This window comes from Lissotriton helveticus, chromosome 6 (assembly GCF_964261635.1).
Source record: "Lissotriton helveticus chromosome 6, aLisHel1.1, whole genome shotgun sequence".
NCBI lineage: Eukaryota > Metazoa > Chordata > Amphibia > Caudata > Salamandridae > Lissotriton > Lissotriton helveticus.
The window spans coordinates 225,236,416-225,252,377 of record NC_136067.1 but is presented as its reverse complement, the minus strand read 5'-3'; the positions used below and the strand labels follow the sequence as shown (position 1 = coordinate 225,252,377).

At 46.9% G+C, this 15,962-nt stretch overlaps 1 protein-coding gene across 3 annotated transcripts in view; it reads left to right on the top strand.

Annotated features, from left to right (window-relative positions):
- The window catches only part of RCAN2 (regulator of calcineurin 2), a 649,138-nt gene that overhangs the window by 278,762 nt on the left and 354,414 nt on the right, over positions 1–15,962 (top strand). The gene's annotated exons all lie outside the window — the stretch shown is intronic.

Below are 15,962 nucleotides of genomic sequence, written 5' to 3'. Positions count from 1 at the left end.
TGCCTTTATAGGGTCCCAGGCTTTTTGGGGATAATTTGAACATGATAGATGAGGCGGTCTGTGGAGGAGAAGAAGTTGTTAAAGCCTTTTCAAAGTGTGCATAAGAAGAAATCAGTTTTCCATGAGCAGGGATTTCAGGGTGTTCTCTCCTCTTCTCAGCCTTTTCGTGGACGGGCCCGTGGTTGGGGGGGCTGCGTTCCATTACAAATCCCGACCTCAGCAGCAGCTGGGCAAAAGTGACAATGCCAAGGTGGGGGCTCAGCTCCGTTTGTTCCTGGATCGTTGGTCAACTCTGATTTTCAAGCAGTGGGTTCTGCCGATCATCGGTCAGGGATACCAGATTCTGTTACGGACCCTCCCCCGGAGACCTGATATCAGGTTACCCCGTTGTCAAGAGACCTTGTGGTGAGTTCCGCTATGTTGTCAGGAGTGGGCACGTTGCTGGCGAATGGTGCTGTTCACCTGGTTCCAGAGGCAGAAAGAGGCCTGGGTTTCTAGTCCATGCTCTTCTTGGTCCCAAAACCCAATGGTTCGTCCACACAACTCTGAATCTCAAGGCTCTGAACAAATTGGTGCGGCTGGATCATTTTCAGATGACCACCTTGCAGTCCATCATTCCCCTCATCCAGGAGGGCGATTTTCTGGTTTCTCTGGATTCTGCCTATTTTCACATTCCTGTCCATCCTGGAAGTCAGCTGTTCCTGAGGTTTGCAGTAAACAAGGTCCATTACCAGTTTCAGGTGTTGCTTGTTACAAAAGTAGTGGCTCCTGCTGTGAGGGTTTTGCAGCTTCAGTGTTTTTCGGTGTTTTCTTATATTGATGATTGTTTGATCTCTGCTTCCTCCCTTCCTAAGGCTCTTCTGGCAGTGAAGGCGACCATGGCCATGTTCCAGGGTCTGGGGTTCAAGCTGAATCCGGCAAAATCTCATCTGGTCCCTGTTCAGAGACTGCAGTTTATCGGAGGACTTTCAACACCTTGTTGTGGGTGGTGTTTCTACTTCCTGCTCGTATCTCTTCCCTACAGCTTCTTCTGCGGGACCAGCTGAGTGGACCATCTGCTCTGGTTCGGGCTTGGCTGCGGGTCCAGGGGTTGATGGCTGCAACCACGGCTGTGATTCCCTGGGCTTGACTGCACCTCAAACCTTTGGTGAATCATCTGTTGTCTCAGTGGGACCCTTCCTATGCAGGTTACAACACTGGTACCTCTCTCCCCTGTTCTGGTTCAAGACTTGGGCTGGTGGCTTTGCACTCCCAAACTGGAATAAGGGTGCATTTTCAGCTTCCTCCTCCCCTATTGTTGACAACAGATGCGAGCCCTTGGGGTTGGTGGGCCACAATGGGATCCATGGCGGCCAAGGGACAGGGGTTTCGGGCGGACAGTGCCCGTTCCTTGAATTGGCGGCAGTTGACAGCCATTTGGCAGGCGATACTGTTTTTCAGGTTCCCCTCCAGGGGAAGAATCTATTGGTTTGTATTGACAATCAGGTGGCTCGCTGTTTCTTGAACCGCCAGTCCGAGTCTCTGAATCTGCTGGCTGCCATGATTTTTGCCTGGGCAGAGTCTCACCTGTTGGCCTTGAGGGCGGTTTACATTCAGGTGCACCTGAACTTTCATGCGGATATCTTGAGCTGCAACCTTCACTCCTCGGTTCTGTTCCATCTGTCTGTTCCCCTATTCAGGGACCTTTGTCTTTGGTTCGGGACGCCCTGTATCGACCTTTTTGCTTCCCGGCACAACTTCCTTCTCCCTCTGTTATGTTCCAAGCTGGTTTGTCCTCAGGCGTGAACAGTGGATTCCTCTCAATTCCTTGGCCCCGGGCCTTCTGTATGTCTTCCCTCCGATTCCCCTCCTCCTGACGGTGCTGCTGAAGATTCTGGTGGAGAAGGTGTCTGTTCTCTTGATGACACGTTTTTGGCCTCACCGCCTTTGGTTCTCACTATTGATGTGGCTGTCCAGGGGCAGGTTTGTCCGGCTTCCCGTGGTCCAGTCTCCACTTCAGTTCCCACTTCTGTCCTTGCCTCATCTTCGTCAGTTAAACCTGATGCCTGGCTCTTGAAAGTTTGACGTTGGAGTTGTTGGGTTGTTCTTCCTTGGTGGCCTGTGATATCCAATGTTCCCGTAGGCCCTCTACCTTTAAGAGTTACAGTAAGCATTGGGATTCCTTTGTCACTTAGTGTACCTCTCATGGGTGGATCCTGTAGATGGTGATCCTCTATTCTTGAGTTTCTCAGGAATGGGTTTTTGAAAGATCTTCCCCCTTCTACTTTGTGTGCTGCGTGGGCTGCTGTTCAGGCATGTAGAGGTTATGGGGCCTCCTTGGAGGGTATTGCTTCTTCGGTGAGTCAGCTCCTGCGGATTTTTTGGCTTTGTCGTCTGGTCACTCCTGTGATTGTGCCCTCTTGGGATTTGTCAACTGTTCTGAGGGGTCTCCAGTTGCCCCCTTTTGAGCCTTTGTTTTAGGCGGATTTGTTGTTGTTGTCTGCCAAATTGGCTTTTCTGTGTGCGATCACCTCTGCTAGGCTCAACATTCTTTGATTCTGGGAAAATCACTTAATCTCCCTGTAAATTAATGTGTCCTTAACTGGTGCGCCGGAGTTGATAATTAAGTGTCCTTGCTGAGCCAAAGAAACCATCCACTCAAATTAAGCACTGCTCTCACCATATCCAGGCTCTCACTCTCTCCAAACCTCCGCGCTCCTCTTTCCGCAGCCTTCTCTCCTGTCCCAATTCCAGCTCCCATTAGTCTCCTCAGTGGACCCTGCTTCTCTTTACCCGCTGCAGTCTTCGGACCCTCTGTCCGTATCCTTTCACTCTCTCCTGTCTTTAACCCTTCACTCTTTTCTGTATATAGTCCTTTCTTCCTTTCCGGTCTGCATCCCTCTTACCACTCTCTTGTCTACACCTAACTGCTCACCCATCTACAACTGCTTCAGTTCTTCAGCCTCTCTCCTCATCTAGTTCCCCTCCCTTTCTCTTCTAAAGTGTGGTATGCGCTCTAGTCTATGCGCGTATACGCGATGACGCGGCACGCACTAGACTAGAGCGGATAGGCGCGCATGCGCAGTAGAGCGAAAAGTAAAGGCGCGAATGCGAGGAACGGCAGTTGGCGACCGGAGCTTGGCACAGTTAGACGCTCGGCGCCCTTAGCTCGCAAATGCATTGAAAGGATTTAATAAACCTGAGTTATATATATTAACCTGCCTCTGTGTGTCCTGTGGAAGAAATACAAACATTACAGTGGCGACGAGGCTGGGACCCGGACACCACCAGGTGCAGTGGACAACAGCAACCCCCCACAGCCACACTCACGAGTCAGCAAGGCAAATCACCTGCAAGGAAGAGCAAAGGGCGTGGCAGCAGCGCAGCAGCACGGCACGAAACCGAACACCAACCTTACAATCCAGGTTAGTGTGGCCCAAGACTCCAGGAGCCCCCAGGCAGCAACCTGGCAACCAAGGGAGACTCCCCCAAGCCAGAGGAAAGGGGGGAGAGTGCACAGACTGCGCACAGTGCGAGGGACAATACCCCAGGGAGCCCAAGGGGCCAAGGCGACACGGCAGAGAGCGCAGGAGCGTCTGGTGAACCCACCCAACGAAGCGCCCAGGAAGGTGAACCTAGAGGTGAAGAAAAAATGGCGAATCAAGCGTCAGCCCTGATGGCACCAGTCCCGTTCCTACCTAGACCAGGTGAACCCCAACTAAAATGGGAAGACTGGAAAGATTATTTCCTCAATTACATTGAGGCTCTTGGAGATGAGAGTGAAGGTGAATACACGCCGGAAAGGAAAAAGAGACTATTGCTCCACAACTTAGGCCCGGAAGGGGTGAGGGTGTTTAAGAACCTGGTGCCCAAGGAGAGGGGTGCAACGGAGACGGATGTTTTTGTGAATGCCCTGGACGACCTGGACAGCCATTACCGCCCTGCGGTTTGCGTCTCGATAGACCGCTATAACTTCCAACAGCGAAAACAGGAGGCGGGAGAGTCCATTGATGACTATGTGGCAGCCCTCCGTCGGCTAGCGATCACGTGTAGGTATGGGAACCTGCAGGATGAATACATCAAGGACCAAATTGTAATGCACACCACCAGCAGAGCAGTTCAAGACAAGCTATGGGCAATGAACGAGACGACCCTGAAAGAAGTTGTGGCGATGGTCAAAAAGGCGGAAATGTCGAAGAGAGGCGCAGACGCGGCGAAAAGGGAAAGTGGGCCGAGACAGATGATCAACAAGATTGATGAGGCACCACAATCCAGCAAACCCAAAAGCAATTACGGAGACCCGAGGAAGGACATAAGAGGGTCTGGGAAACAGATGGCTCGCTCCGGCCCGGGAACAAAATTCGCGTGCTACAGATGCGGCAGTGCAGCACACGCGGCCCAGGACAGGCGTTGTCCCGCGTTCCGCGCCAGGTGCTCGTTCTGTGGGTTGACTGGGCACTTCGAAAAGGTCTGCCGGAAGAAAGGGACGAAGTCCACTGTTAAGTGCATCGAGGCGGCCACGGCCAACGTAAGTGAGGAAGACGATTTGGATGAGGATGATCTGGTCCTGTGCATAGAGGATCAAGTGCTGGACGTGTCCGGGAAGCGAAGAGACAAGCCCCGCACCGACATGCTCATCGGGGGCGTCAAAGTACATGTGGCCGTGGATTCAGGGTCCCCCTGGACCATTGTACAAAGGTCGATATGGGAAGAGGACTTCGCGCCAGTCATAGGACCTGACCTAATGCCGCCGGACATCAGACCCATCTCGTATACCGAGAATGCCATCCCCCTGGTTGGGTGCAGGGACCTGGAGTTCGAATTCAGAGGACGGTCAGCCACGTGCACCCTGTATGTAGCAGAAAAAGGCCCGTCGGTACTGGGATGGAGAGACGCAGGTGATCTCGGCATCATACTCAATCCTGGGGGGAAAGAACAGATTTTGCTAACAGACGAATGGCCCCTCACGAAGGAGGAAGACTGGAAGGCAGCATACCCCAAGGTCTTTGAGGGCACGGTTGGCAAACTGGACAAATTCGTGCATAAGATGGTCCTCAAGGAGGGAGCAGTACCAGTGGTGCATAAGGTCCGGAACATACCGATGTCCACGAGTGAGGCGGTGCGCCAAGAACTACTGAAGCTAGAAGAGCAAGACATCATCGAGCCAGTGGACAGTGCGGAATGGCTATCGCCCTTGGTAGTGGTCAAGAAGCCCAATGGCAAGGTCAGACTCTGCGTGGACCTGAGGGAGCTCAACAAAAACCTCATAGTGGAAAGGTTCCCGCTCCCTAGAATAGAAGAGATGCTGGCTAGGACAAAAGGCATCACTCACTTCTCAACCATAGACCTGACGTCTGCGTATTACCAGATAGAACTGCATCCGTCGAGTAGGAAGTACACAGCCTTCATAACGCCCTTTGGATGCTACCAATTCAGGAGAATGCCGTTCGGCCTAGCATCCGCTGCGGCTGTGTTCCAAAAGCTGATGCACAGGTTGTTTAAGGACATCTCGGGAGTGCAATACTTCCAAGACGACATCCTAGTGATGGGCTCCGACAAAAGTGAGCACGATAAGAAACTACATCGAGTGCTGGGAGTGCTGCAAGGCAAAGGATTGACGGCGGAATGGAGCAAGTGTAGAATAGGGTCCCGCTCTGTGACCTACCTGGGGCACGAGATAGGGACGCATGGCATATCGCCGAAAGAGCAAAATGTGAAGGCAATAAAGGACGCCAAGGCCCCAACTACCAAAGAGGAAGTGCGGTCATTCCTCGGAATGGCCGAGTATTACAGCCGGTTTGTCAGACATTTTGCCACCAGAACGTACAGGATGAGACAACTAATCAGAAACAATGCAAAATTCGAATGGGACGCAGAAGCCCAATCCGAATTCGAGTCCATTAAAGACTGTATCAGCCATGCCATCCCATTGCAAGGGTATGTCCCCACCGGCAAGACTGTGGTGACAACAGACGCTAGCGACAAGGGTTTGGGGGCTGTCTTGGCGCAAGAAAGGGAAGATGGAGCCAAGGAAACAATCAGTTTTGCATCCCGGGCGCTGTCCCAGACGGAACAAAGGTACAGCGTAATTGAAAAGGAGATGCTGGCGGTCACGTGGGCGTTGAGCAAGTTTCGTCAGTTCATATGGGGCACGAGATTCAGACTTCAAACGGATCACAAGCCACTCATCAAAGTGTTGACATCATCGGGCCATGACACCGCCACCCCGAGAATAGCGAAAATGACCTTGAAGTTGCTAGATTATACATATGATGTAGAATATCTTCCAGGAACGCAGAACAAGGTAGCTGATTACCTCAGCCGGGCAGCTGCAATGGAGGAGGCGCCGGGTGAGACCCCGGACACAGAGGAGATGGTCGCCAGCATGGAGGATCACGAAATGTCAATCAGTGCACAGGAATGGCAGGCGGCTTACGAGCTCGATGAGGAAAAGATGGAAGTAAGGAAACACCTTACCGTGGGGTGGCCGGACAAGAAGAAGCTCAAGGAGGGTGTGCGACGATTCTATGAAATAAGAGAAGAATTGTCCCTGAGTGACTCGGGGATATTCTTGTACAGAGGAGAGAAAGTGGTGCCCCCAGTGACACTGATACCCAGGCTGCTGAAATTGCTCCATGAGGGGCATTTGGGCATTGTGAAAACCAAGGCGTTGATCAAGCAGATGTATTGGTGGCCAGGAATGGATACCCACATTGAGAGGCAAGTGCGGGAGTGCGGACAGTGCCAAGGAGCGGATAAGGTGCTTCGCCCACTCAGACCGGCTCTGGGGAAGTTCGACACCCCGCAAGGCCCCTGGGAAGAGGTGGCCATTGACATTCTGGGGCCTGTGCTGGACAGCAGAGGTGTGAATAAGTACATCTGTGTGATAATGGACAAGTATTCCAAATGGCCGGAAGTGGACATACAAGAGTCGATGGACACGGAGACGATCCTCAAGTTCCTAACCTCGGTGTTCCTCAGAGAGGGAATACCCAAATCCATTCTCAGTGACAATGGACCGCAATTTGTATCGGACAAGTGGAGGAGATACATGAAGAGGAATGGGATCGAGGTGAAACACACGGCTGTGTACCATCCAGCTTGCAACGGCCAGGTCGAAAGGTTTAACAGGGTGCTCATGGGCTCCATTCAGGCAGCCATATCGCAAGGAAAAGACTGGGAGGTGGAAGTAATGAACATGCTGTGGGCCTACCGGATAACGCCCTCGGTGGTGGGGTATAGTCCGTTCCAAGTGCTGAGGGGACGATATCCCTTCACCCGGGACAATGTAGCATGGAAGGAGAAGACCATCACCAGCAAGTGGTCCCCAGCGGTGGTGCAACACAATCTGGAGAAGGCCCAGAAGATCTATGCAGCCCACTATGACAAGCGACGCAGCACGAAGGACACGGCGTTGGAAGAAGGGGAGTGGGTTAGGATTAAACTCCCCACTCTGCAAAAGAAAGGCGAAAGTAAATTTAGCCAGCCGCTACAAGTCAAGGAGGTGCGTGGTAGGGCGGCTCTCCTCAGTGACGGAAAGGTCTGGTCGCAAGACCGCATGGCCAGAGTCAACAAAATATTAGTCTGGCCCAAGGCTGAGGAGGGAGAGAGTTGCATGAATCACCAGGAGGCCAGAGCCCTCTCGGAGCACGGCACAGACAACCACGAAGAAGGTGCAGGTGATGACAGTGAAGCGGAAGTCCGGGGAGCCAGGATCTCCGACGGCGGTGATGTACAGGCGAATGCAGAGCAGAGAGCAGATGCGAGAGAAGCTGGGGTGTCCCGAGGAGAGACAGAAGAGGGAGAGAACATGCCGGTAAGACACACCCGCAGCGGAAGGGCAGTTATCGTGCCCTCTCGTTATAGAGACTTTGAGATGGAAGGACACTAGCTTGTTGCTGCCCCCCTGGGTGCCCCACCAAGACACTTTCACAGTTGGAGGACACTCAACCTTTTGGGGGGGAATGTCTTAACCTTGTTTTCATTAAAGGGGGGAGATATGTGGTATGCGCTCTAGTCTATGCGCGTATACGCGATGACGCGGCACGCACTAGACTAGAGCGGATAGGCGCGCATGCGCAGTAGAGCGAAAAGTAAAGGCGCGAATGCGAGGAACGGCAGTTGGCGACCGGAGCTTGGCACAGTTAGACGCTCGGCGCCCTTAGCTCGCAAATGCATTGAAAGGATTTAATAAACCTGAGTTATATATATTAACCTGCCTCTGTGTGTCCTGTGGAAGAAATACAAACATTACATAAAGTCGTCCCATTGTCTCGCTTTTGTAGTCCCTTCAGCCTTGCCTGTATGCTGACTTTACTTACTCTCCTGTTTGCAGCCCTCTCGCCCTCTTCTGCCCACTGACTCCTCAGCTCTTCATCTCTACTGACACACCTTTCCTCTCTGATTAATCTTTCCCTCTGCCTGCCTACTCTCTGTCTCTGTCGTCACCCTGGCTTTGGCCTTCTCAACTACAAACAGATGCTCTGTAAAACACATTGGAGCTATTCAGGAGGAAAAATGTAAAGATATTGTCAGAGGTTTACATCTCGTCCTGAAGTACGGTATGATTTTATTCCTTTTCACAAACATTTCCTGTTGTACACCTGGAAAGCTGCGCCCTGCGGTGGTTCCTCCTCAATGGCGGAGGAGCGTCGCCCCACTGGCTCAGCCAGCAGCTGGAAAAAAAAACAATATCAATTTATTTTTCAGCTGCTGCACGGGGCCAGAACTTGAGGGGGGGCTGAGTGATATGCACTTCTAACTGTCCATGTCTGTTTGCTGTGGCAGCTGGCATGTCCCGAGGGTATTAGGGCGGGTGGGACATTAATACATATATATATATATATATATATATATTTATATTTATTAAATTAAAACAACTTACCTGTGAGCGCAGTATCCTCCTCCTCAATAGTCTTCAATCCTCGAGGCAGGCAGGCTCCAAACTCCCTTCACTAATCCCAGCGCTGCTCTTACCAGCATGAAAGAAGCGCTAGGATTGGTGGAGCAGCCTCACTCGGTGCTCCACAGCACTCTGGAGGCTTTGTTTTTCTCTAACCCAGCTGTTATATGACAGCTGGGTTAGAGAGGATTAAAGGGTGCATGTGTGGCTGGCCGTCGTAAGATGGCAGGCTAAAAAAATATGGCCACTTTAATCTGAAAGTAACCTGCTCTCTTGTAATGATGCTCCGTAGTCTCAGTGGGGAACAGGTACAGGGTTTATTTGTAATAAATCAGCAAATACAGGTGAGAGCCAGGGAGCAACTGAATACAAGGACTACTCCAATCTAACTGACTCTCACATACAAAGGATGCACATAAAACATTCTAAACTGAGACCTCGTGCATTCTAACAAGAATAAGGCACGGGTCTTAAAGGCATACTAAATAGAACAACATAACACCCCCCCCCCCTTAACCAAAAGAAAACAGAACAGCAAAAACAAAATTGATAAGATGAACCAAAAACCCCAGCAACAATAGAATACACTAAGTTACATAGTCCTTAAGCCATGAAGGTAGAATACACTAAGTTACATAGTCCTTAAGCCATGAAGGTAAAACACTTGTTCTTTTCCCATGTTCCCTTTCCACAACAATGGAACCACCATTGTCACTGTTAGAGTCCAAATTAACATCTCCACCATTGTCACTGTTAGAGTCCAAATTAACATCTCCACTAACCACCCTTCCTCCCTTTTCACAAAAAGACTTATTGACAATAGAAGAGTCCTCCACAACCCCATTATTGTTCCTTTCAACATCAGCCAACCGGGATTGTAAACAACTATTTTCAAAATGATCTTCAATCCATTCATAATTATCTCGACTATTTTCCACTTCATCACATTCAACATTGTCCTGTTTGGGATTAATAGCAATACTTTTCATGTTCCAAACTTTTCCATCACTCAACCTTACAGCATTCCTCAAAATTTCAACTACTTTTTTGGGTGGATCAAAACAACTCTCCCCCTTTGGTACTTTCCAAGGTTTCTTCACACGCACCCAATCCCCAATTTCAATTTGCATATCTTTGGTGTTATAATGATCATCATAAAAACTTTTATTCTTGGCATGAATAATATCTAGATCTTTTTTGACTTTAGTAGAAGACCATTGTGTTACCTTCCCTTTTACTAACCATCCTGGGTTAACTTTGCTTCTTGGTAATCTTCCCCTCATCATAACGAACGGAGACAGACCAGTACTAGCCTGTGAAGTAGTTCTGTAAGACCACACTTCTTTTTGCACCTGAACTTTCCAATCCATTTTTTTATTGACAGCTGCCTGAATTACACCCTTGATTACTCTATTAAATCTCTCAACAGAACCATTTCCGCTTGGATTATATAAAGCAGTGGTTTTATGCTTAACACCACACTTTTAAAAGTACTATTTAGCCAAGTGCGACAACAATTGCACTCCATTGTCCGTAAGAATACAATTTAGCAACCCTTCCATAATAAAAATCTTATCTAAAAATTTTAAAACAGAAAGAGTGTCTGCTTTATCAACAAATCTTACAATAGGCCATTTTGTAAAAAGATCTATAGCCACCAATCCATACTCTTTCATTACACCCATAGATCCAATAATGTCTACAGCAATGGTATCCCATGGAAGATCTGGAATTAACCCATCACTCATGCTTGGTTTCAAAGTTCTGAGAGTTTTATCTGCAGAACAACACACTTCGCAATTCCTGACAAATTTTTCCGTATCTCCATCAACTCCTGGCCACCAAAACATATTCTTGACCATTATCTTGTTCCTTCCAATTCCAAAATGTCCTTCATGACATAACTCTAAAACCTTTTGTCTCAAAGAGATAGGGGGAATGATTCTATCACCCCTAAAAAGTATATTCTTCTCAAGAGATAACTCCATTCTAACTTCCCAAAAGGCTTCTAGAACATCTTCAATAAAACACTTCTTAGGCCAGCCTTTACAGATATACTCAAGAACCTTCTTAATTCCTGCATCTTTCTCTTGTTCCACCAACCACTCTTGATTGCTAATAGCAGGTGCTCCTGAATCATGCACAAGAGCCACACTAAACGCACCCCAGGGATCATCCACACACTCCTCAAGTGGGGAAGGCAACCTAGACAAACAATCCGCAACAAGATTGTCCTTCCCTGGTAAGTAAACCATTTTATATATGTACTCTTTCATGCACATGGACAACCTAGCCATTCTCGCTGAAGCGGTCGAAATTCCATCTGATGATAAAATCTTAACCAAAGGACGGTGATCTGTGCGAATGATCACAGGCTTGCCCCATAAAAAGCCCTGAAGTGTTCCAACGCCCATGCACACGCTAATGCTTCCCTCTCAATTATTGGGTACCTCACTTCCACAGGTGAAAGTGCCCTTGAAGCAAAAAGAATTATCTTTTCTTTCCCATTCATACCTTTCTGTGATAACACCGCCCCCAGGCCCTTATCACTAGCATCAGTTGTCAATAAACACTCCGCATTAGGGTCAAAACTTGCCAGAGCGTTAACATTTTGCAAATCATGTTTGATCTTTTCAAATTCTTCTTGACAACACTTAGTCCAATCAAACTTCAGATTCTTTTTGAGTAAATTCCTAATATTATATGTTTTTGATGCAAAATTACTCACAAACTTCGCACAATATTCAGCCATTCCAAGAAATGCTCTCACCTCTTCTTTAGTACAAGGCGCATTTGAATTCACAATGTTCACAATCAATTCTGGTTTAGAACTAACCCCCTCCTCACTAATGATGTGACCCAAATATGAAACATTCCTTTGACTAAACTTACACTTTGATAACTCAACTGTTAGCCCTGCCTTCTCTAACACTTTTAGAACCTGTCTCAACTTACAATCATGCTCCACCTGGTTCTTTACAGCAATTAAAATGTCATCCTGGAAAAATGAGATCATATCCATATTTCCTAATAATCTATACATCAGCCGCTAAAAGACAGCCGCAGCTGACGCCAGCCCGAACGGCATTCGTCTAAACTGATAGCAACCGAACGGCGTGATGAAAGCCGTAAGATACCTAGACTCTGGTTCTAACTCAACTTGGTGGTATGCGGCCGAAAGGTCTATAGTTGAGAACCATGAAGCACCTTTCAACAAGGAAACCATTTCGTTAATCTTAGGCAAAGGAAATTTCTCCACAATTATGTTATTATTTAGATGACGTAAGTCTATGCATAGACGGATCTTGCCATTAGGTTTCCGTGCAACGACAATAGGACTAATCCACTCAGATGCCTCCACTTCTTCTATGATCCCCTTTGCCAACAGACCCTGCAATTCCTTCTTCACTTCATCCCTAATCAACATTGGAATGGGTCTTACCTTATGTACTCTAGGTTCTGCATTAGCTTTAAGTTGTATTTTATGCTCAAAACCCTGCAATTTTCCTAAGACTCCACCAAAAACTCCTGGAAACTCTTTGCACAAAACATCACACAACCTACTTTGACCATCCACAACCAACACTTTTTCCTCACTATTAGGGTCTAGGATGATGTTCAAATTTTTCTGATCAAACCACCCCAATAGTGATGGTCCAACTTTAGATACATATAACTTCCCTCTTGTACTCCTTCCCTTGAATAAGAAAGTAAGGACAATTCCTACTGAAAGCCAAGTGATCTTTACTATCACAGCGATAGCATCTTCTTTCTTCCCTCTTTGTATCATTCTTTTGGTACCTAGTAGGCTGACCAATCCATTTTCCTTGTGAACCTTGCTGAAATCTGTTCTGCGGCTTACTTGCGGTTTGTATCTTACAAATCGCACTAGTACTCTTATCATCCTCTGTGTCTTTTACCACAGAGGAACATCTTCCCGACATCTCTGCCTTCCTCATAATTGCTAAAACATCATCCAGTGGCGCATCGCCATTTACCCACAAATGATCCTGTAGAGTAGAATTGTTGTTATGCATAACTAACTGGTCTCTTATCAATTCATCATGTAAATCTCTGAAATTGCAGTCAATAGCTAATTTTATTAAGTCATCCAACCAGTCATCTACAGTCTCTTACTTGGTCTGCTTCCTTTGGAAAAATGTATGTCTCGTCACTCCAATACACACTTTAGGCGCAAAATATTTGTCCATATCCTTGATGCAATTCTCAAAAACGTCTAAATTTGACTCCTCACTTTTGCTCATACGTGAATGTGTTTTTAAACCAATTGGGCCCAATGAATGTAACAAAATTCTTTTCTTTTGCTCTGGTTTCATTTTTTTTCCCTCATCGATTGCTTCAATATAGTTTTTAAAATATTCTTTCCATTCGATCCATTTAATATTTGGTTTGGTACCAGTAGCCCAAAATGGTTCTGGAGCATTTATCATAAAATTTTGTTGAGCCATCTCTCTTCTCGTATTTTCACTTGTGTCACCTGTGTCCATAATATTATGAGAAAATTACTCCGTTTTCAGTACTTATGATATTCATAAATACACCTCCCCGACTACCTCACCTGTATTATCAAAAACTACCATAGAGTTACTTCAATAAACCATTACCCGTATATTATTCCTGTTCCTTCTGAATATTATTAAGTCCACGTTATATATTTGTTTAAACATTTTAAAGAAGAAAAAAAAAAATAGAATAATACTCAATGTCTTTTTAATCTCCTCTTCGACTGTGTGATGCTCCGGTGGAAGTTTCAAAGGAAAAGCAAAATGGCCTCCACGTAAGGTCACGTTACTTGACCTTGCGTAGACACGTCCCTTCTTTATCTTCCGGTGTTTCAAGGAGACTTCCTTCCCTCGCGCAACTGCTTGCTCACGGCTCGTTTAGAATCTTCCTCTCGGCTTAAAAGATGCCGCCGGCAAAAACTTGACAGATACTGATACAGAACCGCAAAGCAATTACAATTAGAGGTATGTCATCCTTTACCTTCCGAACGACGCACCGGTGTTCCAATAGTGCTTCACCTACTTCCACCGTGAAATACAAATTCGAAACGATTCTCCAGTAAACCTTCAAATTCAAGAATAGACAAAACAAAATATCTTCAGAGGTTAAACGGGTCTGAATCTTTCTGCAATCGTCGCCAATTGTAATGATGCTCCGTAGTCTCAGTGGGGAACAGGTACAGGGTTTATTTGTAATAAATCAGCAAATACAGGTGAGAGCCAGGGAGCAACTGAATACAAGGACTGCTCCAATCTAACTGACTCTCACATACAAAGGATGCACATAAAACATTCTAAACTGAGACCTCGTGCATTCTAACAAGAATAAGGCACGGGTCTTAAAGGCAGACTAAATAGAACGACATAACATCTCTCTGCTGCTGTCATTCAGCAGTAGCCCCTCCCCCGTCCTGACTCTCTATTCGGGATGGGGTGAAAAAAAAATGGTAATTAATTAACTTCATTACCATTTTATTTTTCTCTTTGAGGGCATTTCAGTGGGGAGACACTCCTTTACTCAAATGGAGGAGCGCTCTGTCTGTTTGGCTGTCCATGTTAGGCTCGCTCGCTCAGGCCAATCCCCGCAGCATGAGAGCAGCGCGGGAATTGCACAGGGAGTCTCTGATGCTGTCCAAGGGGCTGCTGGGACCAGGAAGCGGTGGAGCTCCGAGGTGCGAGGATACAGAAGCAGCGTCAGGTACGTTTTTATTTTTAATTATTCACCCCCCTGCGCTCCTTCCGTGCCATTCCACTACTCGCGTCCCCTCCACCTACCCCACCACTGTCTATGTGCATCAGCTGCCACTGGCTCCGCCAGGTGCAGGTATCCAGGTGTACTACTTGGAATGGCATGTGAAAAGGGCTCACCTTTTCCCATGTGTGGAAGGAATTCTACATACCGCGCTTTTTTTTCTACACGAGGAAACATTTTTCTCCACAAAGTTGAAGGTGGTGTAATTTTCCAAGCTGGGAAGAGGTTGGATCGAAGTTTAAAAATACCTGCAAATGTACGTTTGTCACCCCCACTTCGCTACCCTCGAGTAGGATTTACTACTGTGGTTTTATTGCACTTAAGAAGCTCACAGTAGAAAACTCATTTATGAATAGGCCCCATTCACACTACAGCATTCCATTCTAGGTTTCACCTAAAACAGCACATGCCCTGTCTGTTGAAAGGCATTTTGTTATTTCACAGTGGGCTTAGAGTCCACCCATTTCTTACCACTGATTGGTAGGCTTCATTGTCACTCTCATTTAATTGCTTCTAATTTGTTAGCTGTGAGTGTATTTCCTCATCTTTCTCATGTTTGTTCCACCCCTGGAGCATAAACCCATTAATATGTCCTTCCACTGCTCCTTTTTAGGTTTTGCCTGCATAGCACTGGTAAAAAATGGCACCACATCTGACATAGTTACACCTTACTACCACACTAAGCTATTTTTTAACCTTATTTACCAGTTTGAATTTGAAAAGGCTCAAGTATAAGAGGCTCTGCCCAAAAAATAAAGCTAACCTATCTTCAGCAGCCTCCAAGGGCATATATTCGCAGACTGGTTTTCTTTTGATTTCTTGGCCAGTGCCTATTATTCTCTCAATGTGGTGCGATGGAATTCACAATTCATATTGCCGTCCAATCCCCATTATATTGTGGCTAAATCTGGCTTTCACAACATCACCCAAAGGTACAGGAGCACTTTATATAACCACCAGATACTGCACAATATATTTTCTTTCTAAAAAAACAAGTCATAACACTTTTTACGGAGTTTCTTTAACTTATATTGCACAACTGCTCACGAACTTAGAATGTACCCCCAATTTTTTTAAATTATTAATCATATAGGCGAAACCTAAGGCATTTAAAATGCATGTTTTATTTTTTTGAATTTGCTATGTGTTATCTAATGACATGAGTTACAAATGGGGGTGGGGGTCGCACACTACTTAAATACCGGCGGTGTTGCCCTAAAGGACTCTGGTCAATACTTAGGGGCGACACCGCCGGTGTGTGAGTAGTGTGCGACCCCACCCCCATTTGTAAATCTAATGACATGAG